At 41.0% G+C, this 16,604-nt stretch overlaps 1 non-coding gene across 1 annotated transcript; it reads right to left on the bottom strand.

Moving 5' to 3' along the window:
- Positions 1-15,227: 15,227 nt before the first annotated feature.
- TRNAE-CUC lies at positions 15,228-15,300 on the bottom strand. The gene has a single exon. It is a non-coding gene; the product is annotated as a tRNA-Glu (tRNA).
- Between the last annotated feature and the right edge of the window lie 1,304 nt (positions 15,301-16,604).

Genomic DNA, 16,604 nt, shown 5'->3' with positions numbered 1-16,604 from the left:
ATCTGTGTTTAAAAACAAAACAAAGCAAAACAAAACTAGACAGAAAAAGAGTATTTCCATAGAGATACACAAGAAATTGATAGCAGTGCTTGCCGCCAAGGAGGGGAACTGGCTGGCCAGGGCAGAAAAGTAAGACCCATTTTTCATTACATACTGGTTTGCACTTTTTGAATTTTGTATCATTCATTCACAAATAGATAAAGTCATTTAAATAAATTAATAACCCAGCACATTCTGGGGCCTTCCCTCCTGGACTCCCACATAACAAGGGAGTAGAAAGCCCCCCTTCTCCAGCCCCAGGGGCCTCGGGATGCCCCTCCCCCTCCTCAGGAGCCCTCCTTCCGTCATTCACAGGCTCTTTAACAGAAATTATAGTATTACCTCATTTCATCCATCCCATGACAAGTGAGACCAGTTCTCTCAGGTCCAGATGACACAGGCAAAAAACTCCCAGGAAAAACGAAGAAAAATTAAGAACTGAGCTGTAGAAAAAAATAATGAAAAATCCCCGGGCAAAGCTTCAGCTTCCTCATTTTATTCTCCCTGCAGAGCATCCAGTTGGGGAGGAAGAAAAGCTTGGGGTTGGGCCTCGCTTTTCCCCGAGGAAGGCTTGAGCTGGGTGGGCTCATTCCCTTTGAGGGATCTTTTTAAGATCCCCCTTCCACTCCTGGGCAGGAGGCGGAGTCAAGGCCTAACAGGGTCATTAAATTCTAGTGTAAATAATTGAAACCTCACTTCCGCCTCACAGAAAAGAATCTCCAGCCCACAAAAGTGCTATACATCATTTGCCATTTGCATGTAGACCCGAAATGGTCCTTTGCATGGAAATAATGCAATTGAAAGAGTGGGAAAGTTATGTGCATTTTTCATACCCAGATGACTTTCAGTCTTATTTCCACGTCTCTTTGTTTTTCCAGGTTTTTCACTTTCTGTTAGGTTTAAAGCAAGAGGGTCCCTTATGCGCCAAGAGATGACTAAAGTTTTAAGTGGCCAGGATGATTGGATTAAAGATTTTTATTAACCAAAAGAATGTTGTAACATATAATACAATGGTAGTTTAATGAAATGTTACACTAAACCTGAAACAGGGACCACATTTTCAGACTTTGTGAAATCCTTTCTGAATCTGTTAACGCAGTTGTTCAAGATTCCACTGAACAATATCTAAATCAGATGCTGCTTACGTCTTATCCAATAGTCTTAAGATGTCACTCCAAGGAAGCCGCATTCTGTAATAGTCAGCCGTTAAAATAAAACCAGATGAATTTAATTAGCTAGATTGAAGAGCGATTTCTCTATTGAGAGCCATATATTTGTATGTAGATCTTTGAGTTTAAAAAAAAGTTCCTTTCAAATTTTTTTTTAAGATTTTATTTTTAAGTAATCGCTACACCCAGTGAGAGGCTCGAACTTACAACCCAGAGATCAGCAGTCACGTGCTCTACTGACTAAGCTAGTCAGGTGCCCTCCTCTCAATATTCTTTTATAAGTATTTCTTCAGATTTTAAAAGTAATGTGTCCAATGTAGAAAAAATTTGAAAAATGCAGAAAAGTATAATAAAGAATATTATATTGTACACCTGAAACTAATATAACACTGTTATATTAGTTATATTATATGTTATATTATATTATATAACATATATATATTATATGTTATATTATATTACACTGTAATTAACACTGTTAATTACACTTGAATTTAAAAGAAAGAATATTAAAATTACCCATAGCTCACTAATCAGAAGTAACCACTAATAAATTTGTAAATTTATTTTTGCTTTTTCTATCTGTATATTTAGAGTTGCTTTATTTGTTTTGCTGAATTAGGAGCAAATGTGCATAAAATTTTCTATCTTGCTTTTTTCACTCAGTAGAAAAAAGTAAAAAATTTAACCACAAAATTTGAAGTCACATCACTATAAGGTTAATGAAATGATTGGAATGACCTGTGCAGGTGGCCAGTCAAATCTAAACCCACCCAAGTGCTGGCTTCAGTTTGGTGCACCTCGTGGCATCCGTCTGCTTGAAATATTGATGGGGACGATTCTGGGTTCAAGGGTTGACAGGACTTCCAGGATAGCAACGGCAATTTCTAGAATCTTTTGGAGCTACAAAAACACTGGAGCAAAACTCCACTTCCCTGCTTCCCAAGAAGGGATGTCTCTTGTTTCCCAGACCAGCCTCGTCCTCCTACATTCCCCACACCCCAAAAGATAAGGACTCTAGTGTACCCGAGCAGAGAAAGGGAACTGATGAGGATGAGATGCAATCACTTTGTACCTGAATTTGTGTTATCTCAGAACATGTTTCTGGCAGGTTTTACCAAATTTTTGTCATTATATATTCTTCAAAACATTATTCATAATGACTGTACAATATTCTAATTGGACATTTATTTCTATTATACATTACATTATAAACATCCTTATGCATGTGTTCTGTTTTCATTTCCAGTTATTTTCTTATGATATATTCCTAAGAGTGGAAGTTTGGGTCTTGAAAATAAACTGCCAAATTGTCCTCTAGAAATTTATACTCACAACACTAGTGAGAGTCCCTAATTCGCAAACCTTTGCTAAATGTGAGAATTATAGTGTAAAAGATATTTTTTAATTTTGTTGGAAAAAAGATGTCATTTTTATTTGCATTTTCACTGTCAGTGAGATTAAACTTTTTTTCAGCTCTTTATTAACCATTTGGAATTCTCTTTTTTTTTTAGGTTTATTTATTTGAGAGAGAGAGAGAGAGAGCTGGGGCAGGGGGAGGGGCAGTGGGAGAGAGAATCTTAAGCAGGCTCCACACCCAGCATGGATGTGAGGCTCGATCTCAAGACCCTGAGATCATGACCTGAGCCAAAATCAACAGTGGGACGCTTAACCGACTGAGCCACCCAGGAGCCACCCAGGTGCCCCAGAAAATGTTTTATTTAAAACCCTCTGCTCTGGCGAATTATGTATGTGGTCTGAAGAAATATTTGATAGATACTCGGGGAAGTACTTGGATGAAATAATACCAAAACTGTTAACCTGTTTTGTTTGTTTTGTTTTGCCGGTTAATTTGCTTGAGATAATAGAGAACATGTAGGATGATGCTGCCACAGAGAATTCCTCATTCTTCCCTAAATTTCTCAAACTCTCCTCTACAGGAAGGTACAAATATTTTAAGCTAATATGTTTAAAGGCATAACAATGAGTTACTCTACCCAGGGTACTCAAACGTCTTGATTACCTTTGAGCTATTCTCAACACCTACTTTTTTCCATCCCAGCACACTGGAGGGTTATAACAATCTACATTCATAGCAGCAGCAATTCCCTGGGGAGTCACATGTGAGCACACACCCGGGGGAAATCACGATCTTTCAGAGGGGGTATGGTTTGAAGAGTCTCCTGGAACTCAGAATCACCAGCCACAGCATTTTAGCTTTTTTTTTTTTTTTTTTTAAGTAGGCTCCATATTCAACGTGGGGCTTGAACTCATAACCCTGAGATCAGGAATCGCACGGTCTACTGACTGAGCCAACCAGGCACCCTACATTTTAGCTTTATTAATTAGCAGTAAAGGATGTAGCGTAAGTTGTAAAGCATTAATCAGTAAATGGCACACATATGACACAATGAGTAAACAAATAATTCAAAATAATTAGCATTTATTCCCTGAATGTGTAGCTGTCATTGCAAATAAGTTTTAAAAATCGTGCTTGAGGGCGCCTGGGTGGCTCAGTCGTTAAGCGTCTGCCTTCGGCTCAGGTCATGATCCCAGGGTCCTGGGATCAAGCCCCGCGTCGGGCTCCCTGCTCGGCGGGAAGCCTGCTTCTCCCTCTCCCGCTCCCCCTGCTTGTGTTCCCTCTCTTGCTGTGTCTCTCTCTGTCAAATAAATAAATAAAATCTTTAAAAAAAATTTAAAAAATAAAAATCGTGCTTAATTTGCAATTGTTTTTTCCCTTTAATTGCATCTGCCACCTGCTCTTAATTTGAAACAAATTAAACCCTGAAGGCAGCATCCAAAAGTAAGAAGACTAAGCAGATTTTACCTCTGGGCAAAAATTATACAGCAGTTTCCCCCCCCTCTTCAAAAAGAATGAATCATTCTTTTCCAGAAGTGATAGACTATTTTCTGTTTCAATAGCATGCCCCAGTAAGTGAAAGGGTGCTGCTCGGATATAACCCACTCTCTCCAGCATGCTGGGCTGCATAAACTCCATGAAATTCTTGTGTCCTTGGAGTTCTATGCCAGTGATGTCCAACATAAATATAATGCAAGCCACATATTTTAAATTTTCAATTTTCTAGTAGCCACATTAAAAAAGTTTTTTTAAAAAGGTAAAATTAATTTTGGTAAAATATTCCATTTAAACTAATATATCCAAAATAGTATCATTTCAAATGTAATCAATATTAAACAATTATTGGGCTCCCTGGGTTGGTTAAGCATCTGACTTTTTTTTTTTTAAGATTTTATTTATTTATTTATTTGAGAGAGAGAGAGAGAGAGAGAAACAGCATGAGAGGGGATAGGGTCAGAGGGAGAAGCAGGCTCCCCGCTGAGCCGGGAGCCCGATGTGGGACTCGATCCCAGGATTCCGGGATCATGACCTGAGCCGAAGGCAGTCGCTTAACCAACTGAGCCACCCAGGCGCCCAAGCATCTGACTCTTGATTTCAGTTCAGGTCATGATCTCAGGGTCATAAGACTGAGCCCTATGTCAGGCTCTGCACATCAGGCATGGAACCTGCTTAAGATTGTCTCTCCCTCTCCCCCTACCCCTCCCTGCCCCAGTCATCCTTTCTCTTTCTCTAAAAAATAAATAAATAAAATGAACAATTATTAATGAGATAGTGGACATTCTTTTTTGGTTCTGTATTAGTTATCTATTGTAGCATTATAAATTACTACAAACTTAGCAGCTTACAAGAACACATCTCATAGTTTCTGTAGGTCAGGAATCTGGACATAACTTAGTGGGTCTTCTGCTTCAAGGTCTCTCACGAGGCTGCAATCCAGGTGTGAGCCAGGGCTGGGGTCTCATCTGAGGCTCAAATGGGGAAGCTCACATAGTTATTGGCAGGATTCAGTTCTGTGTGAGCTACCAGACTAGGGCTCATCTTGCGGCTGGCTGCCAGCTTGAGGCTTCCCTTAGTTCCCTGCCAAATGGGTCTCTCCGTAGGGTGTGCTACTTCCTCCAAGCCAGCAAAGGAGTCAACAGAAAGAGTCTGCTAGCAAGATGGAAGTTACAGTCTATGTAACATAACTGTAGCAGTGACATCCCATCACTTTTCCCATATTCTGTTAGAAGCAAATCACAGGTCCCACCCACATTCAAAGGGGAGGAGATTCCACACAGCTGTGAAGCAAGGATTTTTGGGAGCTATCTCAGAATCTGTCCACCACATGTACTAAAACTTTGAGATCCACTGTGTATTTTACACTTATAATACACCTCAAGTCAGACCAGCCACATTTCAAGTTCTCAGTAGCCACTAACTGGTGGCTACCATATTGGACAGCACTTTTCTGTAACAACTAAACCCAGAGATATAAGAATTACAGGGTACTCAAGTACCGGTGGTAAGCAATCATGTGTTTGTATAGAGAATTCAAACTCAAAAGAACCGGAAGCATAAAGAAGGGCACCTGGGTGGCTCAGCTGGTTAAGCATCTGCCTTCAGCTCAGGTTATGATGCCAGGGTCCTGGAATCGAGTCCCTCATCAGGCTCCCTGCTCGATGGGCAGCTGCCTTCTCCCTCTCCACCACTTGTGCTCTCTCTCGCATTGCTCTCTCTCAAATAAATAAAATCTTTAAAAAAAAGAATTGGAGGGCCACCTGGGTGGCTCAGTCGGTTAAGCGGCTGCCTTCAGCTCAGGTCATGGGATCGAGTCCGGCATCTGGCTCCCTGCTCAGTGGGAAGCCTGCTTCTCCCTCTCCCCCTGCTTGTGTTCCCTCTCTTGCTGTGTCTCTCTCTCTGTCAAATAAATAAATAAAATCTTTTTTAGAATTTTTTTTTTTAAAGATTTTATTTATTTATTTGAGAGAGACACAGCGAGAGAGGGAACACAAGCAGGGGGAGTGGGAGAGGGAGAAGCAGGCTTCCCGCCGAGCAGGGAGCCCGACGTGGGGCTCGATCCCAGGACCCTGGGATCATGACCTGAGCTGAAGGCAGACGCTTAACATAAATAAAATCTTAAAAAAAAATAAAATAGGGGTGCCTGGGTGGCTCAGTCGTTAAGCGTCTGCCTTCGGCTCAGGTCATGATCCCAGGGTCCTGGAATCGAGCCCCACATTGGGCTCCCTGCTCGGCGGGAAGCCTGCTTCTCCCTCTCCCACTTCCCTGCTTGTGTTCCCTCTCTCGCTGTGTCTCTCTCTGTCAAATAAATAAATAAAATCTTAAAAAAATAAAGAATTGGAAGCATAAAGATACAGAAAATTTTAAATATTTTGTTGTTGTTTAAGATTTTTTGTTTATTTATTTGACAGAGATAGCACAAGCAGGGGGAGCAGCAGAGAGAGAGGGAGAAGCAGGCTCCCTGCTGAGCAGGGAGCCCAATGCGGAACTCGATCCCAGGACCCTGGGATCATGACCCAAGCCGAAGGCAGTTGTGTAACCAACTGAGCCACCCAGGCACCCCTATTTTGTTGTTTTTAATAGGTAAAGAGTTTATTACTATCATTTAAATCCGGATCCTCAAAGCAAGTAGAGGCTAGAAAATAAGTTTTGCATTTGTTTTTACGACTTTATACTTCATACTTGCCCTGAGAGAAAGAATGAAAGGCAATTTACAGAAAGGTTAGGTGACCATAATACCAGTGGGCTCCCAGGAAGATATCTTGGTAAGTAATTGTACACTTTTCCCCTCAGTTTCTAGCAGGAGACCACTTTAGCCAGTCAACACAAAGACTCAGTCCTTTCCTTGCATGACATTTTACCAGAGCAGGAGGCACAAAGGAGGGTGGAAGATGGGAGTATTTTCCGAGAAATTCTCCAGTTTCCCACTCAACCACTGTGTGAAGAGGATCTGTTCCCTGTTAAATTAATTAAACAAGGAGGTCATTAAAGTGAGGTGGCTCTAATATCTTGGTGGCCTACATGAGCAAACCAAAACCAAACCTAAGCCTAGAAATGCTTCAAGGTTATGAAATTGAAATCTAAAGACAACCAATCACAAATAGCCAACAAGCCTTTCCCAAATAAGGCAACTGCTTAAGCTGTAGCCAATCAAATAATTTCCTTGCTTTGCTTCCACATCTGTTCTATGAAAGTCTTGCCCCTAGCTCCTATCAGTGGAGTTCTCCTAATCACTTCCCGTCTGGTGTTGCCCAACTGGAATGGATGTTTGCTTAAATAAATGCTTCATAATTTTAATGTGCCTCAATTGATCTTGTAACTCCCCTGAGTGTGAGCTGGCAGTTCAAAGAGGAGTCTGCAGATGGACTGTTTCTTTACGAAAGCCTGAGTATCCCACTTGCAAGCCAATGGGCTCACTCCAAGTCCTCCCTGCTCTTTCTGTGCTACACAACACTCAGTTCAAACATAAATCATATATGCAAATGTGCACTTGCTTCAGTTGTTCACATGATACATTCATGCATCTGTTCTTGTGCCTTCCCCTTGTCACTTAAAGGCAGCCCCAAACTCATCCTGACATTTTGCTGAAATTTCCTATCCCATCTCCCCAACTGCCTCCTCAAAGTTTCTCTCAGAATATTACTCCTTTAGCTTCAATTCATCCTATTAATAGCAAATGTTAAATGTTAAGTGCTGGGCCACAGGCTAGTCAGCCTCACCAGGGGCTGGAGTAATTCCCCAGAGCAGAAGCCAGGGACATCAAAGGCAAGCAATGCCCAAGTCAGAGTTGTTTCCACATAATAAGTGGACCCTGTGAATTTGAAAGAGGTGGTTTAATCTTCTCAGTGTACATAATCATACATGTAGACATAAATTAATCAGAGTTATTTTCCCCTTCTAGATCCAAAAAAAATTATCTTGACTCTGGGAAGGGAGGTACTTCCATTAGTCTGCCTCAGGTGACCTGAGGTACACCCCACCCCCACTCCCGCCATTTCATAGCAAGACTCTAGGGACATCCCCAGTCCCGCTGAAGTGGAACAAAGAGGCTCCCAAGTCATGTTTCCCTGGTGACCATAACTGGTAGTACGAAAATTATGTCCTAAATCTACATCTGTGACTCACAGTCAGATGAAATATAAGATTCATAAAATATATATTGGAACCAGGGTGGAGAAATGATAGTGCCTAATTTGATTTTATGTGTCATAGTGGGAAGGACAGTGTACTTACAAAAATGTCCTCCTTCATTAAATTCCTGTAGTAGCAAGAGTAACATCATTTTATTTTTTTATTTTTATTTTTTTTATTTTAAAGATTTTTTTTTATTATTATTTATCTATTTAACAGAGATAGAGAGAGAGCACAAGCAGGAAGAGCGGCAGACAGAGGGAGAGGGAGAAGCAGGCTCTCCGCCGAGCAGGGAGCCCGATGCGGGGCTCGATCCCAGGACCCTGAGATCATGACCTGAGCCGAAGGCAGGCGCCTAACCGACTGAGCCACCCAGGTGCCCAAGAGTAACATCATTTTAAAAATCGTGTGATACAGAGTATCATGATATGACACCATTCTCCCCCACTCACTCATCTTTTACAAACAATTCTAAGAGGCTAAGGTTTCATTTATCACCTAGATCTGAGGTAATATATTTGTAATAAATAAAATTCCAGCCCAGGGGGTTACAGACTGAATGTGTCTCCCTCAAAATTCATATTGTAGGAGAGGAAAAATATCTTTCTAAGTTCTTGCCTAGAGCCCTTGTAACAAAAGACAGATTAACAAGAGAAAAACAAAAAGAAGTGTTTTTTTTAACATGTATACTCCGTGTACACATGGGAGACACCCAGGGAAAAATCTAACTCTCGAGGTGGCTTAGAATTCAGGCTTAAATACCATCTTCAGCTAAACTTAAAAGAAAAAAAAAAGGCAGATGGGGTGCGTAGGTGGCTCAGTCGGTTAGGTGTCTGCCTTCCGCTCAGGTCATGATCCTGGGGTCCTAGGATCGAGCCCCGCATCAGGCTCCCTGCTCAGCAGGAGTCTGCTTCTCCCTCTGCCTCTCACCCTGCTCATGCTCACTCTCTCGCTCTCTCTCGCTCTCAAATAAATAAACTTTTTAAAAAAGGAGGAGAAGAAGAAGAAAGAGAAAAGAAAGGGTGTTGGGGAGGCCAGTTTCAGGTAGGCACCTTCTCCATTGGTCACAGTCTCTTGTGATTTCGAGACAACCTTCTCTTCCTGGTGCAGAGGGAGATATCCTTACCACTGGGATTTCCCATATAAATGTAAATTTCCCTTACAAAAGTTTAATTTCTACTCCATTTTCTGAGCTTCTCCTATGTCTGCTGTTTCTTAATCACCTCAAAATAATTCTTATGCCCAAGAGGCATATTTTGGGGTGGAATATTCTGTCATTCTTCCATAAACTGAAACCTAATCCCCAATTTGATGGCATTTGGAGGCAGGGCCTTTGGGAGGTAATCAGGAGATGAGGGATTAGTTTCCTTATAAGAGAGATTCCACAGAGCTCTCTCACCCCTATACCATGTAATAGAGGGCTCAGTGAGAGGGCTGTCTATATATTAGAAAGCAGTCCTCACTAGACACCTGAATCTGCTGTTGCCTTGATCCTGAGCTTCCCTGCCTACAAAAGTGTGAAAAATAAATTTGTTGTTTATAAGCCACTTAGTCTATCATATTTTGTTATAACAACCCAAACCGACCAAGACACAAGGTGTAGACATATCTAGGCCTGCCCTTAGACCCCGATTAGGGGGGTTCCTGGCCTGTGCCTTACCACCTGGGCTACCAGGATGCATCTCCTCTGTGACCAACACTAGTCAAGCCCCCGGAAAATGCTTCTCCAACATCTCTCACCCTTTGTACTCGAGACAAAAGGCACCTGAGTACAAATGCCAGGACAGTTAGTGGGTTGTGGGAAGCACGTGAGTGGCACAAACACTTAGGTTAGAGAAAAACAAAACAAAGTAACTTACCAATCCTTCCTCTGAGATACTGTGAGTGCAGGAGGTTCTTGCATGACAGACTGTAATTTCCCAGGAGGCTGAAGGTCCATTTTCTTGCTTCTCTTCATGTTCTAATTTGTGGTTCTGGAGGTTCTCATGACTTAGGGTGGTATTCAACACAATTGGCCATAACTACTAAGGAACATCTTGCGATATTAAATACAAGTTTGCATACTCATAAATTTGCTGTAACAGGCATGAAGCATGATACCAATTTCTTATACTGGACACCAAACACAAGAGTTTAAAGTGCTTTGTTTTTACTAAACTATTCAACAGCATTTAACTAAATTTTCAAAAAATATATCTAAAATGTCAGATTTATGGGGCATGTGGGTGGCTCAGTCGGTTGAGCATCTGACTCTTGGTTTTGGTTCTGGTGGTGATCTCAGGGTCATGAGGTTGAGCCCACGTAGGGCTCCATGCCCAGTGTAATCTGTTTGTCCCTCTCCCTCCCCCTCTGCCCTTCCTCCCACTGGCGGGCACAGGTGCACTCTCTCTCTCAAGATAAAATAAATAAAGGGGTGCCTGGGTGGCTCAGTCATTAAGCGTCCGCCTTCAGCTCAGGTCATGATCCCAGAGTCCTAGTTTCAAGCCCCACATCGGGCTCTCTGCTCCGCCGGAAGCCTGCTTCTCCCTCTCCCACTCCCCCTGCTTGTGTTCCCTCTCTCGCTGTGTCTCTCTCTGTCAAATAAATAAAATCTTTAAAAAATAAATACATACATACATAAATAAATAAAATGTCAGATTTATTTTTTTTAAAGATTTTATTTATTTATTTATTTGAGAGAGAGAAACAGCATGAGAGGGGGGAGGGTCAGAGGGAGAAGCAGGCTCCCCGTTTGGCAGGGAGTCCGCTTGAGGATTCTCTCTCTCCCTCTCCCTCTGCCCTCCCCCGCCCCCACTCAAGCAAGCTCTCTCTCTCAAATGAATAAATCTTTTTAAAAACCTATAAAATATTCTATAGCAAAAGAAGTATAAAAGGGTGCTTCTTAATCTGGAAAAAAGAAGGTATGCCAAAACCTTTAGCAAATATCACTTTTTTTTTTTTTTTTAGAGAGAGAGAGCAGGGCGGGCCATGGGGGGTGGTGGGTTGGGGAGCGATACAAGGAGAGAAAGCAAGTCTCAAGCAGGCTCCACACCCAGTGCTGAGCCCAACACATGACTTGATCTCACCACCCTGAGATCATGACCTGAGTCAAAATCCAGAGTCCGATGCTTAACTGACTGAACCACCCAGGCACCTCATGCAAATATCACTTTTAATAGAAAAAAAAGCATTCCTTTTAGAATCTAAATGACCCTACCACTGCTTTTGTTCAACATTGTACCAGAGCACTGAACCAAGTGAGATAAGAAGATTTAAGAAGTACAAAGATTAGAAAGAAAAGCTATTAGACACATGAAAAGATCCTCAGTATCACTAATCATTAGGAAAATGCAAATGAAAACCACAATTAGGTTATCCCCTTACACCCATTAGAATGACTAAGATCAAAAAGCCAAGAAATCACAAGTGTTGGTGAGGATGTGAAGAAAAAAGAACCCTTGTGCACTGCTGGCAAGAATGTAAATTGGTGCAGCCACTATGGAAAACAGTACAGAGGTTCTTCAAAAATTAAAAAAGTAATACCATATGATCCATAATTCCATGACTGGATATTTACCAAAGAACATGAAAACACTAATACAAAATGATATATACACGCCTGTCTATTGTGGCATTATTTACAAGAGCCAAGATATGGAAGCAATCCAAGTGTCCACTGATAGACAAATGGATAAGAAAGATGTAGTACGTGTATGTGTATATGTGTGTGTGTGTGTACACGTACATACGTGCACACATACACATACACACAGTGGAGTATTACACAGCCAGAAAACAGAAGAGATCATGCCATTTGCAACAATATGGATAGACCTAGAGGGTATCATACTAAGTGAAATAAGTCAAAAATGGAAAGACAAACACCATATGATTTCACTTATATGTGGAATCTAAGAAAACAAATGAGGGGCGCCTGGGTGGCTCAGTCAGTTAAGCATCTGCCTTGGGCTCAGGTCATGATCCCAGGGTCCTGGGATTGAGCCCCGAGTCAGGCTCCCTGCTCAGCGGGGAGTCTGCCTCTCCCTCTCCCTCTACCCCTCCTCCCCCTGCTTGTGCTCTCTCTCACACTGTCTCTCTCAAATAAATAAATCTTTTAAAAAAAATAAGTAAAAAATAAAAAAACGAATAAATAAACAAAAGGCAGAATCAGACTTATAGAGAACAAACTGATCGCTGCCAGAGGGGAGGGGGTGACAGGATGGGCAAAATGGATGAAGGGGATTGGAGGACACAGGCTTCCAGTTATGGAATGAATAAGCCACGGAAATAAAAGGCACAGCATAGGGGATACAGTCAATGGCATTGTAATAGTGTTGTATGGTGACAGATGGTAGCTACACTTGTGGTGAGCATGGCATAACATATAGAGAAGTTGAATCACTGTGTTGTATACCTGAAACTAATATAAAATTCTGTGCCAAGTATACTAAAAAAAAAATGCCAAAAAAAAATAGAAACAAAACTATTATCATACACAGATATGATTGTCCACATAAAAAGTCCTAAACACTCTACGGAAATACAAAAACCATTCATGTATAATTAATGAGAGCATAGTAAGGTGGCTGAATAAGAGTTCAACTTACCAAACTCAGTTGTATTGCTATACACTAACAAGCAGTGGTTAGAAAATACAACTGGGGGGGAGCACCTGGGTTGCTCGGCTGGCTGGGCGTCTGCCTTCGGCTCGGGTCATGATCCCAGGGTCCTGGGATCAAGCCGTCCATTAGGCTTCCTGCCCAGCAGGGAGCCTGCTTCTCTCCCTCTGCCTGCCGCTCCCCCTGCTTGTGCTCTCTCTCTTTCTCTCTGACAAATTAAAATCTCCAAAAAAAAAAAAGAAAGAAAAAATATAACTGGATACAGACAGACAAAGCTAATGTGTAGTAATAGAGGTCAGAATAGTGATTCTCTTTGGCATTGTTCACTGGAAAGAAGCATGATAGAGCCTTCTGGTGTGTTGGAAATACTCTATATCTTTTTCTGTATGGTAATTATAGGAATGATACATATGCACAAGGTCACTGAGCTTATACTTAAGATTTGTGCACTTTACTATGTAAGTTTTACATCAGTAAAAAAGTTTTCAAAATGTTACTAAATGATACAATTTGAAATGGCAAGAAAAATATATGGTACCCAGGAATACATAGTCTCCCCCTAAGTCACGGTGTTTCACATTACACGGTTTCAGTCATCTGTGGTTAACCATGATCTGGAAGCAGATGATCCTCCTTCTGACAAATCATCAGGTCAGTAGTATCTTAATGCTACAATGCCTATATCACGCACCTCACTTCATCTCATCACATAGGCATTGTATCATCTCACATCAACACAAGAAGAAGGATGAGTATAGTATAAAATATTTTGAGGGAAAGAGACCACATTTACATAACTTTTATTGCAGTATATTATTATAATTATTCTATTATATTATTAGTTACTGTCATTAACCTCTTACTGTACCTAATTTATAAATTAAACTTTATTAAAGGTATTGTATGTATAGGCAAAAACTGGGATCGAGCCCCACATCGGGCTCCCTGCTCTGTGGGAAGCCTGCTTCTCCCTCTCCCACTCCCCCTGCTTGTGTTCCCTCTCTCGCTGTGTCTCTCTCTGTCAAATAAATAAAAAAAAATCTTTAAAAAAAAAAGATAAATTATTGAAAAATATTAAAGAAGCTCTAAACAAAAGGAGATATAGGTCATGTTCATTTTATTGGAAAACTCAAGATTATAAAAAATATTGATTAGTTCTAAACTAATGCAAATTGAAGAAGTCAGATAAGGGAGTGTTGAAAGATAAACTGAGGCAGGGGTGCCTGGGTGGCTCAGTCGGTTGAGCATCTGATTCTTGGTCTAGGCTCAAGTCGTGATCTCATGGGTCATGATCTCATGGGTCCTGAGATTGAGCCCCACGTTGGGCTCTGCACTCAGTGGGGAATCTGCTTGAGATTCTCTCCCTCTGCCCCTCCCCCCATGCACGTGTGTGCAATCGCTCTCTCTCTCTCTAAAATAAATAAATCTTTAAAAATTTTTTTGAGGGGCACCTGGGTGGCTCAGTCGATTAAGCGTCTGCCTTTGGCTCGGGTCATGATCCCAGGGATCTGGGATCGAGTCCTGCATTGGGCTCCGTGCTCAGGGGGAAGCCTGCTTCTCCCTCTCCCACTCCCCCTGCTTGTGTTCTCTCTCTCTCTCGCTGTGTGTCTCTCTGTCAAATAAATAAATAAAATCTTTAAAAAAAATTTTTTTAATAAAAAAGATAAATTGAGGCATATTAAAAATTCTAAGAGTTTATTTCAACAGAAATCAGATTTGAATCAGACAGCACCAAAATGGAAGTGGTTATGAGCACTCCACTGACAGGAACTCAGGGAAAGACCTACGGAGGAAAGGCAGAAGCAAAGTAAGGAAATAATTGACTGGTTATAGCTTAAAGCCTACTTGGCTGTTTTTGATTGGTCATCCTTAGTATTTTGGTCTCATAACCTTGAGGCGTTTACAGACTTAGATTTGCTCAAGTAGGCCACCATGGCATTAGACCCACATCAGTCTAATGGCCTCTTCATTTAATTAACAGTAAGCGATGGGAGTACAGGGGGGAATGGTCTGCCAAATATCAAAACTTATCACACAGCTGTTTTATTAAGACTGTATATATATAAAAAAAAGACTGTGTAGTATTGGTAGAGGGACCAATGGAATATAACAGAGAACTTAGCAACACACACACACAGATACTTGACATATGACAGAGGTGTCATTCTGGTCCCTAATGAAAGAACACCTAGAGAACTGTGATCCTTATGGGGGATAAAAAAAAAGATGAAATTGATTCTTTCCTCACACCACACATAAAAAACAGTTCCAAATGGAATAGACTTAAATATGAAGGATAAAACTCTAGAACTGTTGAAAGAAATGAGAAGATACCTTCATGACTTTCAAGGTTGGGAAAATTTTCCTTTTTTTTTTTAGAAATATTTTTTAATTTTTAATTTTTTTAATTTTTTAATTTTTTGGTAAGCTCTATGCCCAACATGGGACTTGAACTCATGACCCTGAGATCGAGAGTCACACACTCCACCGACTGAGCCAGCCAGGCGCCCCAGGAAAGATTTCTTAAACAAAAACTACAATGCGTTAGCCACTGAAAACAAGACTGATAGATTCAATTACGAAGGCCATCAGAGTATACGACCCCAAAATATGCAACTTTGGCATAAGCGTTATTTGGGGCTGAAGGCAACTGAAAAACAGCAAAGGCAAAGCTTTCCACCCTCCTGCTTTCTACCTAAAAGCAGGGTGTATAAATTTTCCTTTATGAAGGCGCTCCCCTTACTTCTCCCAACCTGGAAGAAAAGAACTGCCAGAGACACTCTTATCACCCCAAGACTGCATGAGATTGAGTCTGCATAACAAAGGTTACTAAAATAGTCCTTCTCTTCCGTTAGTTCCCCCTGCCCCGTATTTATCTTCCTGCAATTTACTACCCCTAGAAGCCTAAACTATTTTCCTTTGTCTTGCCACTTCTCCACAATTTATTGCCCTTTGTTAAGATAGTATTAGATCCCCTAATTCTAACCACCCCTTTGAGCTGCTCATCACAGTTCTCCTGTGTGTATGTACTTTGCACACATAAACAAACTCTGGGGGTTTTTTCTCCTGTTAATCTGTCTTTTGTCAGTTTAATTTGAAAGATCCCAGTTACTGAATATAAGAGGATGAAGGAAAGAGGTTTTTCACCTCCCCTATAATTACATTAAAAATAAGAAGCCATTGGGGTGCCTGACTGGCTCAGTTGGGAGGAGCATGTGATTCCTGATCTCGGGATTGTAAATTTGAGCCCCACGTTGGGTGTACAGATTATTTAAAAATAAAATCTTAAAAAAACAAAACAAAACAAAAAATAAAATCTTTAGGGGCACCTGGGTGGCTCAGTTGTTTTAGCATCGGACTCTTGATTTTGGCTCAGATCATGATCTCAGGGTTGTGAGATTGAGCTCCTTCTCAGGTTCTGCGCTCAGCACACTCTGCTTCTCTCCCTCTCCCTCTGCCCCTCCCCCTGTTCGCACATGCTCTCTCTCTCTCTCTTAAATACATCTTTAAAAATAAATAAAATAAAATCATTAAACAAAATTGGACAAAACAGATGAAGAAACAAAAATTGCCAACAAGCAAATGAAAAGATGCTCAACTTTATGAGTAATCAGAGAAATGCAAATTAACAGCACAATGAGATACCATTACACTCCCACTAGATTAGTTAAAATTGAGAAGCATGACAGTGTAAAGCTGCACTTAGTAAAAGAATATGAACCAAATTGGAAAGCCTCACATACTGCTTGGTCAGATAATAATCATTTTGGTAAACAGTTTGGCTTATCTTATAAGGCTGAACATACACGC

Source organism: Neomonachus schauinslandi, chromosome 8 (assembly GCF_002201575.2).
Source record: "Neomonachus schauinslandi chromosome 8, ASM220157v2, whole genome shotgun sequence".
Taxonomy (NCBI): domain Eukaryota; kingdom Metazoa; phylum Chordata; class Mammalia; order Carnivora; family Phocidae; genus Neomonachus; species Neomonachus schauinslandi.
This window is presented reverse-complemented; position numbering and strand designations above follow the sequence as displayed.